The sequence below is a fragment of the Nicotiana tabacum genome, chromosome 18 (genome assembly GCF_000715075.1).
Source record: "Nicotiana tabacum cultivar K326 chromosome 18, ASM71507v2, whole genome shotgun sequence".
NCBI lineage: Eukaryota > Viridiplantae > Streptophyta > Magnoliopsida > Solanales > Solanaceae > Nicotiana > Nicotiana tabacum.
In genome coordinates, this window is record NC_134097.1 from 34,563,683 (window position 1) to 34,588,777 (window position 25,095).

Sequence of the window (25,095 nt, forward strand, 5' to 3'; positions counted from 1 at the left end):
TCGTTTTGTCTTAGAGGGGGTTGGGTCGGTTTGGACGGGAATGGGTCGGGTCTAAACATGGGTATGAATTTGTGATCTTGGCCGTTGATCATTCTGAGATCAACGGTCCAAATTGAGGGTGACAAAACGACGTCGTTTGGACGGTCGTGTGGCCAGCCTAATTGGACCGGGTAAAGGGTATTCGAACTGGGTTATTTTGGTTTGGGCCTGTTCTTATTTGATTCAACTGGCCCAATCCAAAAACTCCTTTCTTCTTTACTTTTTCTTTTTTTTCTTTTTTCTTTAATTTCTAAAAATCCCACCTAAATTGTAAAACAAAACTATACAAATATTAAACAACTATCACACACATTAGCATTTAATAAAATCACTCAAGGACAACAAATATAATAAAAGGCGCATTTTTTGTGATTTTCTTTTCCAAATCAAATTATGGTTAATTAATTCCTAGTAGTAGAAACAAGATTCCAAATTTACGCGCGACATACATTTTTTGTATTTTTTATTTGACGGAACTTAAACAAATCACAAAAAAACTAAAAACAACTGCCAAGAATGCCACATAAAATCCAAAAATTGTACAACAAAAACCATTTGTTTTATTTTTCGATTTCTTTGGGGGTATTCGTTGCGTAAACAAAAATCATGTGCTCACAACCATTATTTGGATCATTTACCTACATAGTGTTAAAAAAAATTCATAAGTTAGCATAACTTACAAACATTTTTACCTACATAGTGTTAAAACATTATCAGGATAAACTTACAAATTGTTTGAACCACGTATCAAATCTCGTATATACAACATCATGGCCAAATTGACCCACAAAGTGACTGTGACACATCAAATATTTTTAGTAGTTGCATCAAGATGTAATCATAGTAAATTTTATAATTTGATAACTAATAAATCAACACTTACTTGAGAAATGGTATAACTTCGGGACAATTTAGCAACACAAAAAGTGTAGCTGACTTGTACTGCATATCACTCAAACTTCTCTTTCTAACATTCTTAGAACATCGGCCTGGTTGATTGAATATGGATGTCACGACCCGGATTTCCTACCCTCGGGAGTCGTGATGTCGACTACTCGTAGAAGCTAGGCAAGCCACGAAATAAAGAATCACTAACTCATTCATTTTAGACCTTTTTAACAATTTGAATTAATCAGTAATCAACATTCAAATATTAACGATAAATAAAATCAAGCAGAAGACTTAATCTGATAAAATAACCCAAGCCAGTACGACAATGCCAACATACGTCTCTACTCGGAATTCGGTATCACAATATCACGGACTGTCTATGAATACTACAACAAATGTTTGAAAAGAAAGTACAATCTGTCTCGGAAATAAATGAAAACAGAATACATAATAAGATAAAAGAGAACGTTGGGCCTGCGGACGCCTGCAGGACTACCTCGGGATCTCTAGCTGGACTGAAGGTAGCCACCCAAATGCTACTATCCAAAAGCTGCTCCGGAATCTACACATAGTGTAGAGTGTAGCATCAACACAACCGACCCCATGTGCTGGTAAGTGCCTAGCCTAACCTCGGCGAAGTAGTGACGAGGCTAGGACCAGACTACCAAATAAACTTGTGCAGTTATATAATATGCAATGGAAAATAAAACAGGGACAACAAGTAAAGATGGGAGGAAGTACATGCTGCGGGGGTATACCAATATCAATAGTATATCAAGAAAAAGGCATAAGGACAACTTAGAATTCACAGCAAAACAATAAGGAACTCGTAACCAATCTATAAACACTTTGTATCATCAATTGTTGCGGCGCGCAACCTGATCTCAACACATAACAACACTGTTTCGGCGTACAATCCAATCCATATCAGTTATCAGTGTTGCGGTGTGCAACCCAATCCAATTATATTATTATTGCGGCGTGCAACCCGATCCAATAATATCATTGTTGTGGCGTGCAACCCGATCCATATATAATATTGTTGCGGCGTGCAACCCGATCCAAATATAATATTATTTTGGCGCGCAACCTGATCCATATATACAATCAGCAACAATCATAACAAGAGTCCCGACAAGGGATTAATAAAGAACTACACAGTCACGACAAGAAAATCGACAGTATAAGTAAATACGTCCCAGCAAGGGAGAAACAACTATAACCAAACTTGTTCCAACATCTAACTACCTCAGCTAACACCAATGTCCCATGAGAATAATCATAATCCTTGCTCAATATAGAGAATCATCAACTTAAACATCTGTAGTATTATTTAAGAACAATAAGTTAAAATTTATTCTCACGGTCATGCTTGACACCAACGTATAGATACTCGCCACCATGCCTATACGTCGTACTCAACAAGAAACAAGTAGCAAAAAGGACACAACTCCTAATCCTTCAAGCTAATGTTAGACCAAACACTTACCTCGATGCCACGAACACAATTCAAGCCTTTACTATCGCTTTACCTCTTGATTCCACCACCAATTCACTCGTATCTAGCCACAAGTTACTTAATTACATCAATAAATGCTAAATGAATCAATTCCAATGCATGACAATAAGGTTCTCAAAGTTTTACCCAAAAAGTCAAAAATCGCCCCCGGGCCCACATGGTCAAAATCCAAGGTTCGAACTAAAACCCGATTACCCATTCCCCCATGAACCCAAATATATAATTTGTTTTGAAATCAGACCTCAAATCGAGGTCCAAATCCCCAATTTTTTGAAAAACCTAGGTTCTACCCAAAACACCCAATTTCTCCCACGAAAATCATTGATTTTGAATTGAAATCATGTGAAAAGATGTGAATGATTGAAGAAAACGAGTTAAAATTGACTTACAATTGATTTGGAAGAAGATTTGTCTTTGAAAAATCGCCCAAGAGTGTTTTGATTTTGAAAGAGTGTGGAAAATGAGAGATTTTCTGGCTAAGTTATAAAATTGCAGGTTGCAGATATGGGAATTGCGACCAGGGTTTGCAATTGCGAACCCCAACCTCTGCTATGTTCACATTTGCGAGTTGGGAAATGCGAACAAAGGATCACATTTGCGATAACAAGCCCAAAAGGGGCGTATCGCATTTGCGAAGGATATCTTGCATTTGCGAGGAAGAGCTGGCCTGGGTTGTTTCGCATTTGTGACTCAGCCTTCGCATTTGGGAACTCGCATTTGCGAGCCAAGCTGGGCAAATGTGAAGCCTGCAGGCCTGATCACACCAGCTAAAAACCTGCAATTCACCAAGTCCAAAATCCACCCCGTGGCCTATCCAAAACTCACCCGAGCCCTCGGGGCTCCAAACCAAACATGTACACTTGTGCTCAACTCAACCCATATGCCCAACTCTCACTGAACTGCTCTCCAGAAATGTGAGGTAAACTGCGTACCTCGGTCCGATATGATAGACTCGGGCACACTATGAAGATGAACAATCTCCCGGATATAGATCTCAACTAACCTCTCGGAAGAGTAGGAGACTGCCATAGGAATAAAATGTGCTGACTTGGTTAGCCTATCAACAATAACCCATACTGCGTCGAACTTCCTCCGAGTCTATGGGAGTCCAACGATTAAATCCATAGTGATCCGCTCCCACTTCCACTCGGGAAGCTCAATGCTTTGAAATAAACCACCAGGTCTCTGATGCTCGTACTTAACATGTTGACAATTAAAACACCGAGCCATATACGCAACGATATCCTTCTTCATTATCCTCCACCAATAATGTTGCCGCAAATCCTGATACATCTTAGCGGCACCCGGATAAATAGAGTACCGGGAACTATGGGCCTCTTCTAAAATCAACTCTCGGAGTCTATCCACATTAGGCACACAAACTCGACCCTGTAATCTCAAAACTCCATCATCACCTAAGGTAACCTGCTTGGCACCTCCGTGCTGCACCGTGTCTCTAAGGACACACAAATGAGGATCATCATACTGCCGATCTCGGATACGCTCCAATAAAGAAGAATGAGCGACTTTGCAAGCTAACACACGGTTGGGCTCAGAAACATCCAACCTCACGAACTGATTGTCTAAAGACTGAACATCCAAAGCAAGCGGTCTCTCACCGACCGGAATATAAGCAAGACTGCCCATACTGGCTGACTTCCTACTCAAAGCATCGACCACCACATTTGCCTTTCCTAGATAATATAAAATGGTGATATCATAGTCTTTTAATAGCTCCAACCACCTTATCTGCCTCAAATTAGCTCCTTCTACTTGAACAAATACTGTAGACTCTTGTGATCCATGAATACCTCACATGCCACGCCATACATATAACGCCTCCGAATCTTCAATGCGTGAACAATGGCTGCTAACTCCAAATCATGAACTGGATAGTTCTTCTCATGAATCTTCAACTGCCGTGAAGCATAGGCAATGACCTCGCCATCCTACATCAACACTGCACCAAGTCCAATATGAGATGCATCACAATAAACCATATAAGGCCCTGAACCTGTGGGCAAAACCAACACCGGTGCTGTAGTTAGAGCTGTCTTGAGCTTCTGAAAGCTCGCCTCACACTCATCAAACCGTCTAAATTGGGCACCTTTTTGGGTCAACCTGGTCATTGGGGATGCAATAGACGAGAACCCCTCCATAAACCGACAATAGTAGTCTGCTAGTCCTAAGAAACTCCATATCTCTGTAGCTGATACTGGTCTAGGCTAGTTCTTGACTGACTCAATCTTCTTCGGATCAACATGAATACCCTTTGCAGATACAACATGACCCAGGAATGCAACTGAACCCAACCATAACTCACACTTTGAAAACTTGGCATACAATTGACTATCCCTCAGAGTCTGAAGAACCACTCTAAGATGCTGCTCGTGCTTCTCCCAGCTATGAGAATAAATCAAAATATCATCAATGAAGACTATCACGAACGAATCCAAGTAAGGCCTGAACACTCGGTTCATCAACTCCATAAAAGCTACTGGGGCATTTGTCAACCCGAATGAGATAACCAAGAACTCATAATGCCCGTACCGAGTGCGGAAAGCTGTCTTAGGAACATCAGATGCCCTAATCCTCAGCTGATGGTAGCCCGATCTCAAGTCAATCTTCGAAAATATCTTAACACCTTGAAGCTGATTAAACAAATCATCAATCCTCGACAATGGATACTTGTTCTTGATTTTAACCTTGTTCAATTGCCGGTAATCTATACACATTCGCATCGATCCGTCCTTCTTCTTAACAAACAACACCGGCGCACCTCAAGGCGAAACACTAGGTCTAATGAAACCCTTCTCAAGCAAGTCTTGCAACTGCTCCTTCAACTCTTTCGATTCAGGCGGGGCCATACGATACGGCGGAATAGAAATGGGTTGAGTGCCCAGAGCCAAATCAATGCAAAAGTCAATATCTCTTTCGGGTGGCATACCCGACAGGTCTGAAGGAATTACCTTAGGGAACTCATGAACAACAGACATAGAATCAATAAAAGGAACCTCGGCACTAGAATCACAAACATATGCCAAATAGGCCAAACACCCCTTCTCGACCATATGTCGAGCCTTTACATAAGAAATGACACTATAGGTAGAATGACCAGGAGTCCCTCTCTACTCTAAACGAGGTAAACCCCGCAAAGCTAAGGTCATAATCTTGGCATGACAATCCAAGATAGCATGGTAAGGTGATAATCTATCCATCCCCAATATGACATCGAAATCAACCATGTCTAGAAGCAACAAATCTATACGAGTCTCAAGACCCCTAATCACAACTATACAAGAGCGATGGACTCGATCTACCATAATAGAATCACCCACCGGTGTAGACACATATACAGGGGCACTCAAGGAATCACTAGGCATGACCAGATACGGTGCAAAATAAGATGACACATAGGAGTATATAGACCCTGGATCAAATGAAACTGAAGCATCTTGGCCACAAACCAGAACAATACCTGTGATAACTGCATCTGATGCCTCAGCCTCAGGCCTGGCTGGAAAAGCATAACATCGGGGTTGGGCCCACCATCTTGGGCTACATCTCTGGGACGGCCTGCAGCTGGCTGGCATCCACCTCTAGCGGTCTGAGCTCTACCTTTAAGACCTCTACCTCCACCTCTAGCACCTATAGAGGTACAACCATCTCTAGCTGGTTGAGCGGGCTGAAGAATACATGGCACCTAAACCATAGCACGGGAACGCTGCTACTGCGACTAAGTACCCACTAATCTCGAACAAACACTACGTATATGACCATACTCACCACACTCATAGCATCCACCTGAATGCTACGGTTGAGGAAATTGAGACTAACCTAGGTGACCTGAATGACCACCCCGAAAACTCTGGAGCGATGGTGCATTGATAAGAGCTGGTGATGCACTGTAGGGCTGCTGATCGGAATATTGCATATGAGAATCACAACCACCTAAAGCACCGAGAGAAACCTGAAGGGCTGACTGAAAACGCCTAGGAGGATAGCCTCTACCATACAAATCTCTGCCTCTAGATGAGGTACCACTAAATCGGCCTGAATGACGAGGCCTCTTGTCAGACCCCTGACCACCTCCCTACGATAGAACCATCTCAACTCTCCTAGCCACATTGGCCGCCTCCTGGAAAGAAATCTCACTCCCAGTCTCCTTAGACATCCGAAGGCAAATCAGCTGAATAAGTCCCTCAATAAACCTCCTTACCGTCTCTCTTTCAGTGGGAAGTATGATAAGAGCATGATGGGCCAAGTCAATGAATCTGGTCTCATACTAAGTAACAGTCATAGAACCTTGCTGGAGATGCTCAAACTGCCTCCGATAGATCTCTCTCTGAGTGATGGGGAGAAACTTCTCCAGAAATAGCTGAGTAAACTGCTCCCAAGTCAAAGTTTGTGATCCGGCTGATCTAGACAAACAATAATCTCTCCACCAAGTCTTAGCAGATCCAGACAAGAGGAAAGTAGCAAAGTCGACCCCATTGGTCTCCATTATCCCCATGTTCCTGAGAACCTCATGATAGTTGTCTAGATAATCCTAGGGATCTTCAGAAGATGCACCGCTGAAAGTAGTAATGAAGAGCTTGGTGAACCTATCCAATCTCCACAAAGCATCGACAAACATAGTCGCTCCATCACCGGCCTGAGCTACCACACCCGGCTGAACTGCTCCAACTGGCTGAGCTGTTAGAGTCTGAAACTGGGGAGCCATCTGCTCCGGAGTGCGAGTAGCAGGAGTCTAGGCTCCTCCTCCAGCCTGAGAGACGGCTGGGGCTATAGGAAGCAAGCTTGCCTAGGTGACACTCTCCATAAGGCCCACTAGACGGACCAGAGCATCCTAGAGTACTAGGGTAGCAATAAACCCCTCTAGGACCTGAGCTGGGCCCACCGGAACTGTCTAGGCTGGAACCTCGTCATCAAAGTCAACAGTAGGCTCCGCCGCTGGTACTACTGCTCTGGGCTGAGCTCTGCCCCTACCTCGGCCTCTAGCATGGCCTCAGCATCGCCCTCTACCCCTCGTGGAAGCTGCTGCTTGGGGCTCGGGCTGCTGATCGGTGGATGAGGAAGCGCGTGTTCTCGCCATCTGCGAAAGAACAGAGTAGAAATTCAATTAGCATTGAGAAACCAAACTGCATGATAGGAAAGAATAAATGTGACGTTTTTTTCCTAACTATGTAGCCTCTGGGGGATAAATACAGACGTCTCCGTGCTGATCGCTCCGACTCTACCAAGCTTGTCCGTGAATTGTGAGACCTATGTAACCTAGAGCTCTGATCCCAACTTGTCACGACCCCGATTTCCCACCATCGAGAGTCGTGATGGCGCCTACTCGTAGAAGCTAGGCAAGCTACGAAATAAAGAATCCCTAACTCATTCATTTTAGCCCTTTTAACAATTTGAATTAATCGGTATCAACATTGAAATATTAACGATAAATAAAATCAAGCGGAAGACTTAATCTGATAAAATAACCCAAGCCAGTACGACAATGCCAACATACATCTCTATCCGGAATCGGGTGTCACAATATCACAGACTGTCTATGAATACTACAACAAATGTATGAAAAGAAGGTACAATCTATCTAAAAAACAAATGAAAACAAAATACATAATAAGACAGAAGAGAACGCCAGGCCTGCGGATGCCTGCAAGACTACCTCGGGATCTCTAGCTGGACTGAAGGCAGCCACCCAAATGTTACTGTCCAAAAGGTGCTCCAAGATCTGCACATAGTGTAGAGTGTAGCATCAACACAACCAACCCCATGTGCTGGTAAGTGCCTAGCCTAACCTCCGTGAAGTAGTGACGAGGCTAGGACCAAACTACCAAATAAACCTGTGCAGTTATATAATATGCAACGGAAAATAAAACAGGGACAACAAGTAAAGATGGGAGGGGGTACATACTGCGGGGGTATACCAATATCAACAGTAAATCAATAGAAAGTCACAAGGACAAGTTAGAGTTCACAGCAAAATAATAAGGAACTCGTAACCAATCTATAAACACTTAGTATAATCAATTGTTGCGGCGTGCAACCCGACCCGATTATATTATTGTTGCGGCGAGCAACCCAATCCAATTATATCATTGTTGCGGCGTGCAACCCGATCCGATTATATTATTGTTGCGGCGAGCAACCCAATACAATTATATCATTGTTGCGGCGTGCAACCCGATCCATATATAATATTGTTGCGGCGTGCAACCCGATCCAAATATAATATTGTTGCGGCGTGCAACCCGATCCAAATATAATATTATTGCGGCATGCAACCCGATCCCAGTATACAATTCAACACCAATCACAAAAGAGTCTCGACAAGAGATCAATAAAGAACTACACTGTTCCGGCAAGGGAATCAACAATATAAGTAAATACATCCCAGCAAGGGAGAAACAACTATAACCAAACTTGTTCCAACATCTAACTACCTCAGCTAACACCAATACTCAATCACAAGTAATTCCCACGAGAATAATCATAATCCTTGCTCAATACAGAGAATCATCAACTTAAGCATCCGTAGTATTATTTAAGAACACAATAAGTTACAATTTGAGACTAACGGTCATACTTGACACCAACATATAGAAACTCGTCACCATGCCTATACGTCGTACTCAACAAGAAACAAGTAGAAAAATGACACAACTCCTAATCCCTCAAGCTAAGGTTAAACCAAACACTTACCTCGATGCCACGAACACAATTCAAGCCTCTACTATCGCTTTACCTCTTGATTCCACCACCAATTCACTCGTATCTAGCCACAAGTTATTTAATTACATCAATAAATGCTAAATGAATCAATTCCAATGCATGAAAATAAGTTTCCCAAAGTTTTACCCAAAAAGTCAAAAATCGCCCCCGGGCTCACATGGTCAAAACCCGAGGTTCGAACCAAAACCCGATTACCCATTCCCCCACGAACCCAAATATATAATTTGTTTAAAATCGGACCTCAAATCGAGGTCCAAGTCCCCAATTTTTTGAAAAACCTAGGTTCTACCCAAAACACCCAATTTCCCCCATGAAATCATTGATTTTGAGTCGAAATCATCTGAAAAGATGATAATGATTGAAGAAAACAAGTTAAAATTGACTTACAATCGATTTGGAAGAAGAGTTGTCTTTGAAAAATCGCCCAAGAGTGTTTTGGTTTTTAAAGAGTGTGAAAAATGAGAGATTTTCGGCTAAGTTATAAAATTGCAGGTTGCAGATATGGGAATTGCGACCAGGGTTCACAATTATGAACCCCAACCTATTCTATGTTCGCATTTGCGAAGGGGTTCTCGCATTTGCGAGTTGGGAAATGCGAACAAAGGATCTAATTTGCGGTAACAGGCCCAAAAAGGGCGTATCGCATTTGCGAAGGATATTTCGCATTTGCGAGGAAGAGCTAGCCTGGGCTGTTTCGCATTTGAGACTCAGCCTTCGCATTTGCGAACTCGCATTTATGAGCCAGGCAGGCCTGATCACACCAGCTAAAAATCTACAATTCACCAAGTCCCAAATCCACCCCGTGGCCTATCCAAAACTCACCCGAGCCCTCGAGGCTCTAAACCAAACATGCACACCAACCTAAAAACATCATACAGACTCGCTCGTTTATTCAATTCACTAAAATAACATCAACAACTATGAATTTAGCATCAAAACCATGAAATTTTCTTAAGAACTTCAAATTTTCAATTTTCTCAAAAATGATCCAATTCATGTCATTTCAAGTCCGTTTCTTACCAAATTTCACAAACTTACCTCAAATCACATATAAGACCTGCACCGGGTGGTGACACTAAAATACGGGCCCGATACCATCAATTTTTAATCACAATGTATTTCCAAAACTCATAAACAATTTTCTTTAAAAATTTATTTCTCGGGCTTGGGACCTCGAAATTCGATTCCGGGCATATGCCCAAGTCCCATATTTTCCTACGGACCCTCCGGGACCGTCCAATCACGGGTCCGAGTTCGTTTACCCAAAGTGTTGACCGAAGTCAACTTAAACTCATTTTAAATGTAAAATTCATCATTTTTCATAGATTTTCACAAAATGGCTTTCTCGCTACGTGCCCGGACTGCGCACGCAAATCGAGGTGATGCTGAAAGAGGTTTTTATGGCCACAGAACGTAGAATTCATTTTAAAAACAAGTGATAACCCAAAGCATTTTAAAAACAAGTGATGACCTTTTGGGTCATCATAATGGACATTGGCGGATATAATGGATCATTCACACATTTGACCGTGTGCCTATTGGGCCTATTCGTAGAACATGGAACGTTACTCTCAAAATAATGATAACAAAAATGAGTAGTTTCCTTTGCAAGATAAGCTTCGCATATAGATCCTTCAATCATATTCCTCGGCTTAACAAATTATTTGCATTTGCCAATTGTCCTACATAATGTCATGTTAGCCAAGAACATTCAAATAAAATAGAAAATTACATCAAACTTATAATATTACCTTTCAAAGGGATACATCCATCTGCATTTAACAGGTCCTCCAAGTCATGCCTCGTGTACAAGGTGGATTGGAAGGTGTTCCACCACATCAAAAAATCACATGAAAGTATTTTTTCTATCTTACTAGAAGTTACACGAATGTTCTGATCCATCCGGAGTAGGTTTTCTTCCCTTAATGTGGTAGAACACAAGTCTTTAAAAAACAAACTAATCTCTGTGATGGGTTTCCAGATTCTTTCAAGCAAACTACAACATGCAATAGGCACTAAGGTCTCCATGAAAACATGACAGTCATGACTTTTCAAATGGCTCAACTTCCCTACCTCTATATCTACTTTTTCCAAGATTCGATGCATAACCCTCATACATCTTCAATTTCGTAACCCAATCACAAATTTTCCGTCTTTCCTCCAAAGTGAATGTATAACATGCTTTGGGCTTGAACACCTTACCATTGTTTGCTGTATGCAAGTATAATTCAGGCTGCCTGTAATATTCTTGTAAGTCCATTCTAGTAAGTCTATTCTAGCCTTCAGATTATCCTTTGTCTTACCTTTAACATCCATCACTGTGTTGAACAAATTGTCAAAATAATTTTTCTCAATATGCATGACATCAAGATTGTGACGTAGAATATTATCCTTCCAATAAGGCAACTCCCAAAATATACTCTGTTTCATCCAACTATGAGTAACACAGTATCCGAGGAATCTATAAGTTGGAGCTTCAGTAACTTTACTGATGTTCTAGACCCTCTCCCAAATTTTCTCACCTGAAAGTATCGGAGGTGGAGAATCATATTCCATTTTATTCTTTTTGAATGCATTTTTCATCCTTCTAATCATGAGGCAAGAATTGACGATGACAATCAAACCATGATTGCTTTCGGCAATGTTTCAAAGTGAACGCTTTACTATTTTCCATGCAGTAAAGACAAGCTAGCTTTCCAGCAGTCATCCACCCAGACAACATTCCATACACGGGAAAATCATTAATAGTCCACATTTATTTAGCACGCAAATTGAAATTCTGCTTGGTTGATATGTCATATGTTTCAACACCATCATACCACAATTGTTTTAGCTCATCAATCAATGGTTGCAAATATACATCAATCAAACTTTTTGAATTACGTGGACCGGGGATAATACAATTTAAGAATATATACGGACTAGTCATTCACAACTCGGGTGTTAGATTATAAGGTGTAAGAAAGATAGGCCAACATGAATATGGTGTCGTAGATACAGAAAAAGGCGTGAAACTATCCATACACAGACCTAACCGAATGTTCCTTGGTTCACTAGCAAAATCTGGATATGTCCTATGAAAGTGATTCCAAGCTTCTCCATCTGAAGGATGACACATAACACCAGTTGGTCTTCTATTTTCAAAGTGCTATCTCTTATGAGGAGAAGAACTCATCGATGAATATAACCTCTTTAACCTAGGTATAAGAGGTAAATAATGCATCACCTTGATAGCGACCATATTCCCGCTGGAAAGCCTCTTGAAATGAGGCTTTTCGCAAAATTTACAACTCTCTAAAGTTGCATCATCTTTATCATATAACATGCAACCATCTTCACAACAATCAATTCTCATTGACAAAGGTCCTAACTTAGAAACCAATCTCTTTACCTTATAGAAATCACCAGGTAAGTTGATATTAGGGTCAACTAGTTCACTCATAAGGTCAATGAAAGATTCCATGGCTGTTTGAGAAATATTTCAATAAGATTTTATACTTAGTAATCTAACCGCAACAGACAGCTCGGAGCGCGGACTTCCATCACGTAGTGGACGACTAGCTTCCTCTAACTGTTCATAAAAATGTTTTGCATCATCATTAGGAGTTTGTTCAACATTTTCATTGGGCTCACCACAGAAGTGCATCTCAAAAGCATCCGTAACCATATTATGAATTCTAGAATCATGATTTGTATTCTCCACCGACCTACTACTCTCACCAACAATCATGTTATGAAATATCCTACAGCTACCATCGATCTCTCCATGATATGTCTACATAAAGTAATTCTATATAAACCTCTTCCTATAAAGATGAAGCATAACTTCCTCTGGTTTTTCAAACTTCATACAGTCGCACCTAACACAAGGGCACCTAATTACTCCTTCACTTTGATATGGTGGAAGTGACATTGCATGTCAAATAAAGTCATCAACCCCTTCTACAAAATCCTCCCGCAATCTCCCCCGCCGATTAGGATAATTCCTATTGTACATCCAAGTAAGATGTTCCATCTATACAAATAAAACAAGAACTAATTAATTTAGTTAATTGATATCATAATCTTTTTTTAGTTAGTTCATATCCTAAAAGTTACAATTCATATTCTAAAAATTTAATTCGTATCCTAAAATTTTAATTTATAAACTAAAAGTCCAATTCATATCCTAAAAGTTCAATTCATATCCTAAAAATTCAATTCATATCCTAAAATTTCAATTCATATCCTAAAATTTCAATTTATAAACTAAAAGTTCAATTCATATCTAAAAAGTTCAATTTATAAACTAAAAATTCAATTCATATCCAAAAGGTCCAATTCATAAACTAAAAGTTCAACTACAAATCCTAAAAGTTCAATTCATATCCTAAAATTTCAATTTATAAACTAAAAGTTCAATTCATAAACTGAAAGTTCAATTTATATCCAAAAAGTTCAATTCATAAACTTAAAATTCAATTTATATCCAAAAGGTCAAATTCATAAAATAAATGTTCAACTACAATTCCTAAACCCTACATTCTAACTAAACTATTCAAGACTATACAACATATAATTCCAATCTTACTAAACTATTCAAGACTAATAAAACCAATTAGTTAACAAAATTAATAAACAAAACTAATTAAAATAAGACCTAAACCCTAGTCCTCAATAAAATACAATATTCAAAGAATTCAAACACTAACTGAGACAATAAAATACAATGTTTAAATAATTGAAACAACAACTAGAAATAACAAAGAAATGGATTGTAATTCAAACCTAGAATTTTTAGGTGGAGAAGGAGAGGGGCGGAAGTCCTAAAAGCAGTGGCCGCGGCAGCTCCGGCAACGGCGATGGCTACGGGCGGTGGCTACACAGGGTGGGGAATGGGATTTGTGTGAGAAAAATAGAGAAGGGGAGGGAAGGTATTGAGGGAGGAGTTAGAAAAATTTTGGGGAAGAAAATAAGAGAAATAGGGAAAACCCGTATTTCATTCTAAATTTCAGAATTATCGACCAACATTGGTTGGTAATTTGGTCGGTACATTTAGTGTTGACCGTTTGACCAAATACCGACCAACTTCGTTTATTTCGACCGTTTAAAAAAATCTAAATTCTTTATTTCTTCGTTTTTATTTTTAACATATTATAAGCTATAAAAAATTATTATAAACTGTAAAAAATATTATTAACTATAAATATTTATTTTATTTAACTACAATTATTATAAGTAATTATTAACTATAAGCATAATCTTTACAAAAAATTATATTAACTAGATAATTACTTTTAATAGATTATAATAGCATCTATATAAGTAAATTTTTAAGTTATATTTAAGTATATGAGTAATTTCAGACACACACACATAAACTATATTGTAATTGATGATCAATCTTATACATTACTACGTACGTACGTGTGACGATCGTTTCAAGAATTTACGCCCCGATCCCCTAATAACTGTTTTTCTCGAGTTTGTTTCTGCTATTTTGATTCGCCAGGATATTTGGTTTCGAGTTTCGGAGTGTTTTGGGACACTTAGTCCCTAAATGAGAGCTTAAATTTTAGAATTTGGACCATAGTCAGAGTAGTGTGAAGACGGACTCAGAATGGAATTTCGTCGGTTTTGTAAGATTCACTGGGTAGTTTCGGGTTTAGGAGCGTGTTCGGATTGTGTTTTGGAGGTTCGTAACTAATTTAGGCTTGAAATGGCAAAAGTTGAATTTTTGAAGTTTCCGGTTCGATAGTGAGATTTTGATATCAGGGTCGAAATGGAATTATGGAAGTTGATATAGCTCCGTAGTGTTGAATGTGACGTGCTTGCAAAAATTCAGGTCATTCGGACGAGGTTTGATAGACTTTTTGATCGAAAGCATAATTTGAGAGTTTTTGGAGTTCTTAGGCTTGAATCCTATGTTAAATTGATGTTTTGATGTTCTCTTGAGCGTTCCGAAGATTGAAACAAATTTGAATGATGTTTTAGGATTGGTTGGAATATTTTGTTGGGGTCCCGGGGGCCTCAGGTGTGTTTCGGATGCTCAACGGGCCATTTTGGATCTTAGGAAAATTGCAGAAAATTTGCAGCAGCCCAGTTCTGGTTTCCTTCTTCGCGTTCGCGAGTAGAGTCTCACGTTCGCGAAGAGGAGATGGGTCTGGAGGAGGTTTAATGCTTCACGTTCTCGAAGGTTCTCTCGCGTTCACGAAGCTATATACCTACGCGTTCGCGAGGGTAGTTCCGTGTTCGCGAAGGAGGAGAAAATTTTGCATCGCATTCACGATGAAGGAAGCTGGACCTAAGAGGAGTTGTACTTTGCGAACGCGAGGGTCCTTCCGCGTTCGCGAAGAAGGAAATACCTGGGCAAAATGTTTAAGTTCAAAATCGAGAGTTTAGCCATTTTTGTGAAAACTAGAGCTTGGGAGCTCGGATTTGAGTGAGGTTTTGAGTAATTTTGAGAGATATCGATTGGGTAACGATTCTTAACTTCTTTTTTCTTGTAACCCAATAATCTAAACATGAATTCATCATTTAATTTTGGAATTTGGATGAAAATTGGGGGAAAGTTCTTAGACCTAAAATTTGAGTTTTGATTGGGGATTTGACATTGGATTTGGATAATATTGGTATGGTTAGACTCGTGAGAGTATGAGGATTCTGAAAATTTAAATTTTACCCGATTCCGAAACGTGGGCTCGAGGGGCGTTTTGGTCATTTTACCTAATTTTGCATGTTAGCTTAGAATTTATTTGTAGAATCAGTTTCTTGAAGTGTTATTTACATTATGCAATGGAATTGAATAGATTTGGGCCATTTAGAGTCGAGTACTCGTGGCAAGAACGTGGTTTCGGGTTGATTTTTAGCCTGTTCGAGGTAAGTGACTCGCCTAACCTTGTGTGGGGGGAAACTCCCCTTGGGATTTAGTATTGTTGATATTTGAAATGCCTTGTACGTGAGGTGACGAGTTTGTACTTGTGCTAATTGTTGAAAATCCGTTTCCATTAAGTAACTATAATTGTGTTTCTTTTCTTGTTTATACTACTTGCAATTTAAGCATACTATTAGCTTAGGGAAGCATGTCCAATTGACTTAATTGTTTTACTTGCTCAAATTGTTTTATTCGAATTATGTGTAGCATGCTAGGTTAGAAATACTTGTCTTACCTTGTTATGGAATTTGGATTGAACTGAATATTTTTTGTGATGCTGCTGTGTGTTTACTTTAGGACTACGGGACGGTATCCCGGTAGATCCCCCCTGCATGTTTATTCTGGGACTACGGATTTGTATTCCGGTAGATCCCCCTGCACATTTACATTGGAACTACGATACTGCACCCGATAGATTCCCCCAGTTCTGGGTATTTATTTAGGGACTACAGATCGGGTTTCCGGTAGATCCCTGACGCGCTATGATTTGGACTACGGGACGACACCCGGGAGATCCACTGGACATTTAGATTTGGGGGCTACAGGACGGTATCCTGGTAGATCCCTGATTTGCTGAATATTTACATTTGGGGGCTATAGGACGGTATCCTGGTAGATCCCCGGTTGCTATATCTGTGTTGAGTTGTATTCCTTTCTGTGATTAATTTGTCTATATTGTAGTTGTTGTTCTTTCTAATCTGTGTTACTTCTTACTGTTGCACTTAATTATACTGTCTTATCCTATACTGTTATATCTTGTTTTTCATTTAAACTCATTAGGGCCCTGACCTTCCTCATCACTACCCAACCGAGGTTAGGCTTGACACTTACTGAGTACCGCTGTGGTGTACTCATGCCCTTTCTGCGCATGTTTTTCATGTACAAATCCAGGTACTTTCACTCAGTCTTATCATTGTTGAGGCAAGGCGCTTTCATATAGACTTCAAGGTATATCTGCCGCGTCCACAGACCGCGGAGCCCCTTTATATTTTCTGTACTAGCATAGCCCTTCTATATTTTCCTTTTTGATAGACATTCTGGAGTTAGAGCTTTTATGTATCTCTTAGCTTGTGATTCATAGGGTTCCGGATTTTGGGCGTGTTAGGTTACAATTTGTACTATTATATGTCAGGCGACATGTTAAACACTGTTTCGTTTTGTTATCTCAGTTTTAATTATTTTCTTTCCGCAATTGTTTTCGTTTTTGAATTTGTTAGGCTTACCTAGTCGTAGAGACTAGGTGCCGTCACGATAGTTCACGGAGGGCGAACTGGTGTCGTGACAAGTTGGTATCAGAGCTCTAGGTTCATAGGAGTCATGAATTGTAAGACGGTTTATTAGAGTCTCGCGAATCGGTACTAAGGCGTCTTTTCTTATCTACGAGAGGCTATGTAACTCTTAGGAAAATTCCACTTATTTTGACCTCCTTGTTGTGCGAGATACTTGACATCACCAATTATAAATCTCTGTCTTCCATTCTCTCACAAATGGTGAGGACACGTGCCACCAGAGATGACCATGCACACGCGCCCCCTACTAGAACCGTTAGAGGTCGAGGCCGGGTAGAGGTCAAGGACGTGCCCGTGGTGCATCTAGAGCACCCACGCAATCTGCCATAGAGGAGCCACCAGCAGCTCCAGCTGGAGTCCAGACACCCAATACTCCTACTGCTACTACCACTCTAGTACTTCAAGAGATATTAGCACAATTCCTGAGCATATTTGGTTCATTAGTTCAGGCATGGTAGATTCAGGTTGTACCAACTACTTTATAGATCGGGGGAGGGAACCACACTACTGCCGCCCCCACTCCCGAGCAGCGAGTTCTCATTGTTCAGGTTCCATGTGTCATGGCGACACAGCCTGTGGTCCCAGTTCAGTGGGTGGTGAGGACCTCTCGCTGAGTAGAGGACAGGTAGGTCTAGGAGGGAGAGGATAGACAAGGTCAGGAGGGGGAGTATAGAGAAATGAGAAGACCTCGTAGACCGGAGAGACCCAATGATCCTTATTTTGGAGGAAGAGTACGACATGGTAGAGGTTTCGTGGGTCAGTCAGCTCAGTTTGTATCTCAGGCTTCGCATAGTGTTTCAGGTGTTCAGGGGTCTTGAATTACCCACACCGCATAGTTCCCACCGCCACATCGTCCGCAAGGTTGTTTTGAGTGTGGTGACATATGCCATGTGGTGAGGTATTGCCCCAGACTAGGGAGGGGTGCACCTCCACAGATTTCTCAGCCATAGTGTGCCCCGTAGAGTTCTCAAGTTGTGGTTATAGATCCAGTTGCTACCCCACCTGCTCAGCCAGCTAGAGGTGGAGGTTGGGGAGGTAGAGGTCGCCCTAGAGGGGGAGGCCAAACTAGATATTATGCCCTTCTTGCCCGTACCAAGGCTGTTGCCTCCGATTCTGTCATCACAGGTATTGTCCTAGTTTGTCACAGAGATACATCGATTCTATTCGATCCAGGCTCCACTTATTCTTATGTGTCTTCTTATTTTGCCCCGCATTTGGGTATGCCTCAGGATTCTTTGAGTTCCCCCATTTATGTTTCTACTCATGTGGGAGATTCTTCTATTGTGAACCACGTTTATCGGTTGTGTTTGGTTGCTCTTAGTGGTTTTGAGACCAGAGCCGACTTATTATTGCTCATCATGGTAGATTTTGATATTATCTTGGGCATGGACTGGTTGTTAACCATTATGCTATTCTTGATTGTCACGCCAAAACCATGACGCTGGCTATGCCAGGTGTACCGCATGTTAAGTGGAGGGATGCTTTAGATCACACTCCCAGTAGAGTTATTTCTTTCCTTAAGGCTCAGCAAATGGTTGAGAAGTGGTATGACGCATATCTAGTTTATGTGTGAGATGTCAGTATAGATACCCGTTCAATTGATTTAGTCACAGTAGTACGAGATTTTTCTGATGTGTTTCCAGCTGACCTTCTGGGCATGCCTCCCGATAGAGATATTTATTTTGGCATTGATCTGTTGTTGGGCACTCGACCCATTTCTATTCCTCCGTATTGTATGGCTTCTCCCGAGTTTAAGGATCAGCTACAGGAATTGCTTGATAAGGGTTTTATTCGGCCCAATGTATCACCTTGGGGTGCTCTTGTCTTGTTTGTGAAGAAAAAAAGGATGGTTTTATGTGTATGTGCAATGATTACCACTAGTTGAACAAAGTTACAGTGAAGAACTGGTATCCTTTGCATCATATTGATGATTTGTTTTACCAACTTTAGGGCGCACAAGTGTTTTCTAAGATTGACTTACGCTTAGGTTACCATCAGTTAAAGATTCGGGAGCTAGATATCCCGAAGACTGCTTTCAGAATTCGGTATGGTCATTATGAGTTCCTTGTTATGTCATTTGGGCGGACCGATGCCCCAACAACCTTTATGCATTTGATGCACAGTGTGTTCTGGCCATATCTTGACTCGTTCGTGATTGTCTTTATTGATGATATTCTGGTGTATTCCCGAAGTCAGGAAGATCATGAGCAGCACCTGAGGACAGTGCTCCAGACATTGAGGGAATAGAAGTTATATGCTAAGTTCTTGAATTGTGAATTTTGGTTGGATTCCGTGGAATTCCTGGGCCATGTGGTATCGAGTGAGGGTATTCAAGTGGATCCGAAGAAAGTAGAGGCAGTGCAAAGTTGGCCCAGACCATCCTCAGCTACAGAGATCCACAGTTTTCTTGGCTTGGTGGGTTATTACCGATGTTCTGTTAAGGGGTTTTCATCGATTGCAGCCCCTATGACCAGGTTGACCTAGAAGGGTGCTCCGTTCTAGTGGACGGAAGGGTGTGAGGCGAGCTTTCAAAAGCTCAAGACAGCTTTGACTACAACCCTAGTTTTGATATTGCCTACAGGTTCGGGGTCTTATACTGTCTATTGTGATGCCTCGAGGATTGGCCTTGGAGCGGTATTGATGCAGGATGGTAGGGTGATTGCCTACGTGTCCAAACAGTTGAAAGTACATGAGAAGAATTATCCTGTCCATGATCTCGAGTTAGCTGCTATTGTTCACACATTGAAGATCTGGCGTCATTATTTATACGGTGTTCCTTGTGAGATTTATACCAATCATCAGAGTTTGTAGCACCTGTTCAAGCAAAATGATCTTAATTTGCACCAAAGGAGGTGGTTAGAGCTGCTGAAGGACTATGATATCACTATTTTGTATCACCCGGTCAAGGCCAATATGGTGGCAGATGCTTTGAGTCGCTGGGCAGAGAGTTTGGGGAGTTTGCCTTATTTACTAGCAGTGGAGAGGCCCATGGCAATAGATGTTCAGGCCTTAGCCAGCCAGTTGGTGATATTAGATCTTCGGAGCCAAACCAGTTTATAGCTTGGGTGGTTTCTTGGTCTTCCTTATTTGATCGTATTAGGGAGTGTCAGTTTGATGACCCTCATTTGCTTGTCATCAAGGATAAGGTTCGGCACAGTGATGCCAGAGATGTGACTATTAGTGATGATGGGTTATTGAGGATGCAGGGTCGGATTTGTATGCCTAATGTTGATGGGCTTCGGGAGTTGATTCTAGAGAAGGCCCATAGTTCGCGGTATTCCATTCATTCGGGTGCCACGAAGATGTACTAGATTTGAGGCAACACTATTGGTGGATGCGGATGAAGAAAGATATAGTTGGGTTTGTAGCTTGGTGCCTCAATTGATAGCAGGTGAAGTATGAGCACCAGAGACTGGGTGGGTTGCTTTTGTAGATAGAGATTCCGGAGTGGAAGTGGGAGCGGATCACCATGGACTTTGTAGTTGGGATCCAACAAACTTTGAGGAAGTTCGACGCCATTTGGGTGATTGTGGATCGGCTGACCAAGTCCGCGCATTTTATTCATGTGTGTACTACCTATTCTTCGGAGCGTCTGAGGGAGATTTATATACGAGAGATTGTTCATCTGCATGGTATTCCAGTTTCCATCATTTCAGATAGAGGTACTCAGTTCACATCACGATTCTGGAGGGCTGTACAACATGAGTTGGGTACTCAACTGGAGTTGAGCACAACATTTCACCCTCAGATGGACGGACAGTTCGAGTGCACTATTTATATTCTTGAGGATATGCTCCGTGTGTGTGTGTGATTGAGTTTGGAGGGTCTTGGGATCAGCTCTTGCCATTGGCAGAGTTTTCCTACAATAACAACTATCAGTCCAGCATTCAGATGGCACCGTATGATGCTTTATATGGTAGGCGGTGTAGATCCTTGGTATGTTGGTTTGAGCCGGGTGAGGCTGGATTATTTGGCACAAACTTGGTTCAGATTGCCTTGGAGAAGGTTAAAGTGATTTAGGATAGGCTCCATACAGCCCAGTCTAGACATAAAAGTTACGCAGACCAGAAGGTTTGTGATGTTTCCTATATGGTTGTAGAGCGGGTTCTGCTTCGGGTTTCGCCTATGAAGGGCGTTATGAGATTTGGGAAGAAAGGGAAGTTGAGTCCGAGGTTTATTGGCCCTTTTGACATATTGCGTCGTGTGGGAGAGGTTGCTTATGAGCTTGCCTTACCTCCCAGCTTGGCAGGAGTTCACCCAGTATTTCATGTTTCGATGCTTCAGAGGTATCACGATGATCCATCGCACGTGTTGGATTTCAGTTCAGTTTAGTTGGACAAGGATCTATCTTATGTTGAGGAGCCAATGGCACTATTGGACAGGCAGGTTCAAAAGTTGAGGTCAATGAATATTGCATCAGTGAAAGTTTAGTGGCGAGGTCAGCTGGTCGAGGAGGCGACCTAGGAGACCGAGTAGGATATGCGCAGCCATTACCCTCATCTTTTGACTACTTCAGGCATGTCTCTATGTTCGTTCGAGGATGAACGAATGTTTAAGTGTAAGAGGATGTGATGACCCAGCCGATCGTTTTAAGAATTTACGCACCGATACCCTATTAACTGTTTTTCCCGAGTATGTTTCTGCTATTTTGATTAACCAGGATATTTGGTTTCAAGTTTCGGAGTGTTTTGGGACACTTAGTCCCTAAATGAGAGCTTAAGCTTTAGAATTTGGACCGTAGTCGGATCAGTGTGAATACGACCTCAGAATGGAATTCCGTTGGTCTTGTTTCCTTCGTTTGGTAATTTTGGGTTTAGGAACGTGTTCGGATTGTGTTTTGGAGGTCCGTAGATAATTTAGACTTGAAATACCGAAAGTTGAATTTTTGAAGTTTCCGGTTCGATAGTGAGATTTTGATATCGGGGTCGAAATGGAATTCTTGAAGTTGTAGTAGCTCCTTAGTGTTGAATGTGATGTGCTTGAAAAAATCCAGGTCATTCGGACAAGGTTTGATAGACTTTTCGATTGAAAGCGTAATTTGAGAGTTTTTGGAGTTCTTAGGCTTGAATCCTATGTTAAATTGATATTTTGATGTTGTTTTGAGAATTCCGAAGATTGGAACAAGTTTTAATAATGTTTTAGGATTGGTTGGCATGTTTGATTGAGGTCCCAGGGGCCTCGGGTGTGTTTCAGATGCTCAACGAGCCATTTTGGAACTTAGGAAAATTGCAGAAAATTTGCAGCAGCCCATTTCTGGCTTCCTTCTTCGTTTTCGCGAGTGGGGTCTCACGTTCGCGAAGAGGATCTGGGGCTGGGGGAGATTTAATACTTCGCGTTCGCGAAGGTGCTCCCGCTTTCACGAAGCTATATACCTACACGTTCGCGAGGGTAGTTCCGCGTTCGCGTAGGAGGACGAAATTGTGCATCGCATTCGCGACTAGGACATCGTGTTCGCGATGAAGGAAGCTGGACCTAAGCGGAGTTGTACTTCGCGAACACGAGGGTCCTTCCGCGTTCGCGAAGAAGGAAATACCTGGGCAGAATGTTTCATTTCAAAATCAAGGGTTTAGCCATTTTTGTGAAAACTAGAGCTTGGGAGCTCGGATTTGAGAGAGGTTTTGAGAAATTTTTAGAGATATCGATTGGGTAACGATTCTTAACTCCTTTTTTCTTGTAACCCATTAATCTAAATATGAATTCATGATTTAATTTTGGAATTTGGATGAAAATTGGGGTAAAGTTCTTAGACCTAAAATTTGAGTTTTGATTGGGGATTTGACATTGGATTTGGATAATGTTGGTAGTTAGACTCGTGAGAGTATGAATATTCTGAAAATGTAAACTTTACCCGATTCCGAGATGTGGGTCCCGAGGGCATTTTGGTCATTTTACCCAAATTCGCGTATTAGCTTAGAATTTATTAGTGGAGTCAGTTACTTGAAGTGTTTTTACATTATGCAATTGATTTGAATAGATTTGGGCCATTTGGAGTCGATTACTCGTGGCAAGAACGTGGTTTGGGGTTGATTTTGAGCCGGTTCGAGGTAAGTGGCTCGCCTAACCTTGTGTGGGGGAAACTCCCCTTAGGATTTGGTATTGTTGATATTTGAAACTCCTTGTATGTGAGGTGACGAGTGCGTACTTGTGCTAATTGTTGAAAATCCGTTCCATTAAGTAACTATAATTGTGTTTCCTTTTCTGTTTATACTACTTGCAATTTAAGCCTACTATTAGCTTAAGGAAGCATGTCTGATTGACTTAATTGTTTTACTTGCTCAAATTGTTTTATTCGAATTATGTGCAACATGCTAGGTTAGAAATGCTTGTCTTACCTTGTTATGAAATTTGGATTGAACTGAATATTTTTTGTGTTGCTGCCGTTTGTTTACTTTGGGACTACGGGACGGTATCCCGGTAGATCCCCCCTGCATGTTTACTTTGGGACTACGGATTTGTATTTCGGTAGATCTCCCTGCACATTTACATTGGAACTATAGGATTGCACCCGATAGATTCCCCAGTACTGGGTATTTACATTTGGGGACTACGGATCGGGTTTCCGGTAGATCCCCGACGCGCTATGAGTTGGACTACGGGACGATACCCGGGAGATCCACTGGACATTTACATTTGGGGGCTACAGGATGGTATCCTGGTAGATCCCAAATTTGCTGGATATTTACATTTGGGGGCTACAGGACGGTATCCTGGTAGATCCCCGGTTGCTATCTCTGAGTTGAGCTGTATTCCTTTCTGTGATTAATTTGTCTTTATTGTAGTTGTTGTTGTTCTTTCTATTCTGTGTTACTTCTTACTGTTGCACTTAATTATACTGTCTTGTCCTATACTGTTATATCTTGTTTTTCATTTAAACGCATTAGGGCCCTGACCTTCCTCATCACTACCCAACCGAGGTTAGGCTTGACACTTACTGAGTACCGCTGTGGTGTACTCATGCCCTTTCTGCGCATGTTTTTCATGTGCAGATCCAGGTACTTCCACTCAGTCTTATCATCACTGAGGCAAGGCACTTTTGTAGAGACTTTAAGGTATATCTGCCATGTCCACAGACCGAGGAGTCCCTTTCTATTTTTTGTACTAGCATAGCCCTTCTGTATTTTCCTTTTTGATAGAAATTCTGGAGTTAGAGCTTTTATATATCTCTTAGCTTGTGATTCATGGTGTTCCGGATTTTGGTAGTGTTAGGTTGAGTTTTGTACTATTATATGCCAGGGGGCATCTTAAACACTGTTTCGTTTTGTTATCTCAATTTTAATTATTTTCTTTTCGCAATTATTTTCTTTTTCGCATTTGTTAGGCTTACCTAGTCGTAAAAACTAGGTGCCATCAGGATAGTTCACGGAGGGTGAACTGGTGTCGTGACAGTACGAATAATTAATCAATTGATAAACTAATATAATATTATTTTATTTTAGGTCGAGACGTTTTGTTTTTTATATTAATCGGTATAGGTCAAATGTTTTGTTTTTAATATTCATTGATGCATCTAAATAAGATATAAGTCGATGAACCAATTTACAAGTCTATCAATCCCTAAAAGAACCCGACCCTGTGTTCCTAGCACTTCATGTTCTTATATATATACGGCTATCAAAGTGTGTGTGTATATATATATATACACACACAGAGAGAGAGAGAGAGCCATAGACACTTCACTGTAATACTATAACATATATATAACTTGT